This window comes from Protopterus annectens, chromosome 4.part1 (genome assembly GCF_019279795.1).
Source record: "Protopterus annectens isolate FY-2018-M chromosome 4.part1, PAN1.0, whole genome shotgun sequence".
Classification (NCBI taxonomy): Eukaryota; Metazoa; Chordata; order Ceratodontiformes; family Protopteridae; genus Protopterus; species Protopterus annectens.
This window is the reverse complement of record NC_056734.1, coordinates 168183306-168189305: the sequence shown is the minus strand read 5'-3', so window position 1 is coordinate 168189305 and position 6000 is coordinate 168183306.

The window sequence follows — 6000 nt, the reverse complement described above, 5'->3', positions numbered from 1 at the left end:
TTTAACAGAAGTAAAAACCTCTCTGCTAAGTTTAACAGAAGCATTCAGGTGGCAGTTAGGAATGGAAATGAAAGCAGAAGGAGGTAAAAATCAGACTGCAACTGAATGTGCCAAATAACAAAAGATAGAAGGAGAAGGATCAGATGACAAGGAAAGAAATGTGAAAAAGCTTAAATATAGTGGCAGAAATTATGATCTCCTGGAGCCCCCTCATGTTGGTTAGAATTTGACGCAGGAATGGTTAAGTAGAGATGAATTGAAACCAAAGGATGAAAGGTTAATAATGGGAGCCCAGGATAGTGGGCTACATACATGTTGGTTTACAAAGTTCATTGAAAATGTGAGAGAAACAGAAAAATATAAGTTCGGTAAAAAAAGAATTGAAAATAGTCACATTCTTAGTTGCTGGGTGTGATAAACGCATGGCAGAGAGCCTGTATGCTGAACGTAACAATAGTGTGGCAAGATTATTGTATAGGGGATTGTGCAAACACTGCAATATAGAAATAGCTGGGAAACATTGTAAACGTGAACCACAAAGCATTATAGAAAATGATGAAGTGCACATCACATGGGATCACCCATTACCAATAATACAAAAAATAGTTGTGAGTAAACCAGGTAAAATAGTCCATGAAAAAAGACAAAAGTAGCATTGATCAGTGAAATTGTGATTACAGTGTTCCACGGACAGAGAGGCACAAAGTCAGAGAATATCAGCATTTGCAAGAAGAAATGTGAGCAATGTGGAAGAAAGATAACTAGACAGTTCCAGTAGTAGTAGAAGGAATGGGTCTAGTAAAAAAGAATCTTAAGTCATACTTAGATATACTACCAATATATGTATGAATTGCAGAAAAGTCAGTTCTGGAGAGACTGCAGGTGCTGCAAAGAGCACTTTTGGTTAACATCAAAGACTGAAATAATACTAATTTTATGAACTTTATTTATACCCTGATTTAGGAATGGGGTTAATTCCTGTCATGGTATTAGAAACCCAAAAGATTTAGAGCAGTTAAACAGAATCTGCTCTTTTATGCTTACCAGTGTTTGTTGTCATGCTGTCTGAGACTGACTATTCTACATTTATTTCTTGGAACTCTGTTCCTTAACAACCATCCATAAACTACATATCTGCAAGACAAGCAAAGGAAAGCTATCATTCTTCAAAATAAGCCTAGTCTTATCTTCTGATACAGTGACTGGAGTGGTACATAAAACTAGTAGGTTAATCTAACTGGTTTTGGGTTGAAAACCCTGTTGAGTACTCAGCAACAGAAACTGACTACTATGAGAGTGTGATCAGCAAACACTGTGAGCCATACAAGAGGCATGTAGCTGCAGTTGCTAATAATACTAACTACTATGGGAATGATACTACCAGTAGGACTGCAATGTCTCAGGCATTTAAAGCATAATGACTTCGTCAAAGCCTAGTGCTGGGCTCTATTGGGAAAAATTGGTCCAATTAGCCCAAAGCCAGGCCTGTTTTTAAGGAGGATCAATATCTGGGGAGGGAAGTTGAGATGTACACTGTGATCACACTCTTTTGCTTATTATACTTTGGAGCAAATGTTGCAGAAATATTAGTTGTTACCACGGCAGCTCCCACCCCATGGAATTTGAATAGTTATTGATAGCATGGAAGAAATTATTAAGTTATTGTCCTTCCGTAGTATAGGCATGCTCTGTTGAGGAAACCACTTATAACTGTATTGTGTGATTAATAAAATTCTGTACAATTGTAGGGGCAAGTGGCAACTAGCTTAGGAGAAGGGAACTTCTTCTTGCTGCAGTGCTTGATGCTTAACATCTTAAGTTCAGGAATGCAATGCAATAATTATTTATTTATTGACATTGGTTAACCGGGTTAGTCCAGCTGAGCTAGGGGCCCATTTTCAGTGGAGACCCGAGGAGAAAATCTCCAGAAAATTAACAATTATTTCAAAAGTTACAAAGATATAATAAACAGATAATACAAGTCTACTAGCAAATAATAGTATGACATGTCTATTAAGTCTATTAACAAGTAACAAATCTATAAATATTAAATATTAAAAAAGACAGAGTATGAAATTCAGTGGAATACCATACGTGAGGCCATTCCAATGTACAAAGAGTCAATAGTAATACAAGAACCTATTATTACTATTTTTTTTTTTGGTGCATTTAAAATAGGAAAAAGAGGGAAAAGTAACATAAGGTGCAGGGCATATGAGGAAAAAGAAATTATGTAGATAAGAAGGGAGAATAAGTCAAGTGGGGGGATTGACAAGGACAGGACCATGCCTTTTGTAGATAAAATGTAAGTTTTTGTTTGAACAGGTATTTTTGAGAAGTGCTTCTTATATTGAGATGGAGTACGTTCCAAGCATGGACCATGGAGTATTTATAAAGAGACTTTCCAATGTTTTTATTGGGTTTGTATATGTCAAGGAGGTGTTTGCTCATAGTACAGAGGTGGCATGGGGGTTATAGTAGGACAGTAGATTAGGGATGGAGGGGCAGATAGAGGGATCATACAGGATAGAGTGTGGAATATGTAGTTGAGAGCGAAGTAGTTTATAATAAACACATCCACCATTAATTCTACCATCAGAGTAAATGAATAGTTGCATTAAACACATCACAGTGTTTCCCACTAAAATTACATTAAAGTTTTATTAATTGTTTATCTATATATATATATATATATATATATATATATATATATATATATATATATATACATATATATATATAATATATATATATTACAATTAATAGAAAGGGATTGTAGTACATGCAGTATATAGCTTTAAACTATACTTAGATACAGAATTATGCATGTCTGTGGTACACATTCCTTCTAAAAACTCTCTGAGTAAACATCTCATGGAGGCTAGAAGCTGATTCCCATTGTCAGTGTGTTGTCAAACCAAGAATTCTGACACATGTTCACATTTTACAGGTATTTGTTAATTTCATAAATCGTATGCTTTGAGGCAGAAGGAGAAACGTGAAAGCTAGTTTATCAGGTTAGTGGACTGGTTTCCAAACTAATGCTCATTGTGTAATTTTGAGTGTTTTTCCCTGATCCTATTTTCAGAAAGTTAAATATCCAAGAAAAGTTCTACACTGTATTTAGTTGACTCCAAAGATTACAGTGACAGAGAAGCAGTGAAACATTTCTGTGCTGCTAGTTTGCATTTCACTCTTTCTCTAAGGTGGCACAACCCTTGACTGAGAATAATTAAGGAATAGGTGTAGCGCAAGGAGCCTACCTCTCAGAAAACATTTTGCGTTCTGCGAGTTTCTGTGAGCACTATTATACAGTTTGGATTTGGATCCACTTATGTTTTCACTGTGACTGATTTGTGATTCATAGTAGAAGATCCTTATCTTTACTGCTTTAAACATTAAACTAATCAAATAACATGCAAACTGACCACTTCTGCCTTCAGATATTCAATAAAACACTGTTGGATGGATGAGAAAAATTAGGGTACAGCTGTGAGGTTGGGGGGGGGGGGTGGTTGTGACAGAATTGTTTCTGGAGATTTTCCCCTAATCATTTCTGTAGATTTTTCCAAAGTTACCAATAAGCAATAGCTCTTTCTGTTAATACACTCTGTAAATGCTGTTTCTGTTTACTTCCTGTTAGTGTTCCTACTGGCCTAGACTATATATAAACATGTAGAATTCTCTAAATTATGTGTAGTGTGCTATAACACAGGTCACCTTAGTCACAGGCATGGCTTTATCTCTCTGCACTATGGAGCTAGCTAAACGTGAAGTAATTCTAAACATAGATGCTTGACCTGCATATAGCTGAACTACTCTGACTTTTTTCCTAGCATGACATCTGCAGTTATATAGCATTCCCCTAACCCCAAAATGCAGGCAATAGCATATGGACAATATTGTCTTGGAGGCCTTGCTACATTACCGGCCCCAGGTTTGCCATTTATGTTTCATCAAAAACATTGATGTAGACTGTTACTTATCAATAACAGCACATGTTTCTACAGCAGGGATCTTATGTTACTCAGCTAACTCTATCAAAGCAATACTGGATGTGGATTTGACACCCTTCAAATGGCAATGAATAAAATCTGCCATCTCACTGCATCATCTAACTATAGAGAAGGTTAGTGCATAACATCACAAAGTAATATCTGTCTTCCTTGTATTTGTCATACAAAATGCTATAATGTGGACATTAATCCTTCACTTCCCTCAAAATGTCAGTTATAAATAATTGTTTTACCTCTCAGTTCATCAAATATCAAAGTCCACTCAGTGTTTATAGCACCATTCAACAAGGCCTTGAGGAAAATTTCCTTTAGTTAGAAACTGCAGCTTGGAAATTACTATACCAAGATACTAAAAACAAATGAAAAATATCCAGTGTTCAATGTCAGTCACATAGACCACTTCAGAGAAGACTATAAGTGCACTTACTTTAATAATGGTTGGGCTACGCATTCTTAATACTGCAGCTACTGGTAATATTGCATATCTTGTGTGCCTCAACACTGTAATGATGTCAGAGAGTATATCTATCTATCTATCTATATATATATATATATATATATATATATATATATATATATATATATATATGGGTCTACTTTTACTCAGTGAATTTACATTTCTTCAAATCGTAGTTGACTCTACATCAGCAAAACTGCATTCCACCGAAAGCATGGATTACCAAACCCCTTTCCATGGGAAATTAACCACTTGGTCACCAGGGCGAACTTTGCTCTTTTCCCTAGAGTAGTGCGATCTTGGAGTTGGTATATTTAGTTATGGGGGTGTGGGGGGCAAAATCCCCCACTTGGGTGGGTTTAGTTTCTTGCTGTTGAGGTTTTTTCCCTGTTGGCCAAGTGGTTAGTTTCCCAAGGAAAGAAGTTCGGTTGTCCGTACTTTCGGTGGAATGCTGTTTTGCTGAACTGGAGTCGGCCAAATTCGGTGGGTAAAAGTAGCTATATATATATATATATATATATGGGTCTACTATATTTGGTCGAATTACATTTGGTCGAAAAATGCATTTCACTGAAAACCCATTTGGTCAAAAATAGAATATAGCCCCTGCCCCACTGTAGTGCAACCCAGGAGTGAGAATATAAAGTAAGGGGGAGAGTGGGGGGCACATTGCAGTCTATGCACTATTATATACATGTGTATCCATTAAAAATACATTGAAACATATAACATCAGTAAAAACTAGTTGCAAAATGGGGGCTGTGCCTCACCTTCCCTAACTTATATTCTCACTCCAAGGTTGCACTGTAGTGGGGCAGGGGCTATATTCCATTTTTGACCAAATGAGCTTTCACTCAAATGAGCATTCAATGAAGTGGGCTGCCTGAAATAATTTTCGACCAAATGTAATTTAACCAAATGCAGTAGACCCATATATATATATATATATATATATATATATATATATATATATATATATGTGTGTATATATATATATATATATATATATATATATATATGTGTGTGTGTGTATATCCACAAAAGCATCCACTTCCAGAGCCAAAAACTAGTCTAGCATACAGTTGAAGGCGACACTTTATTATAAAACCACTGGGATGTAAAAACAAAAATACGGGCAAGCGCTTTCATCAAAATGACTTCATCAGAACATTTTGACGAAAGCGCTTGACTGTATTTTTGTTTTTACATCCCAATGGTTTTATAATAAAGTGTCGCCTTTCAACTGTGGCGTTGGGGACTAGTTATTGGCTCTGGAAGTGGATGCTTTTGTGGTTGGTCTTCTCTGCTTCCGCACCTGCTGGTTTTATATATGTGTGTATGTATATATATATATATATATATATATATATATATATATATATATATATATATGTGGGTCCCCTTCATATTACCAAAACGCCACTTCACCGACTTCACATGATCAAGCCGACATCACTGACAGGACATAACACGACCGCTCGGAAGACTGATGGGAAACTGATGGTAAAGAAATGCTTGGCCAGCATG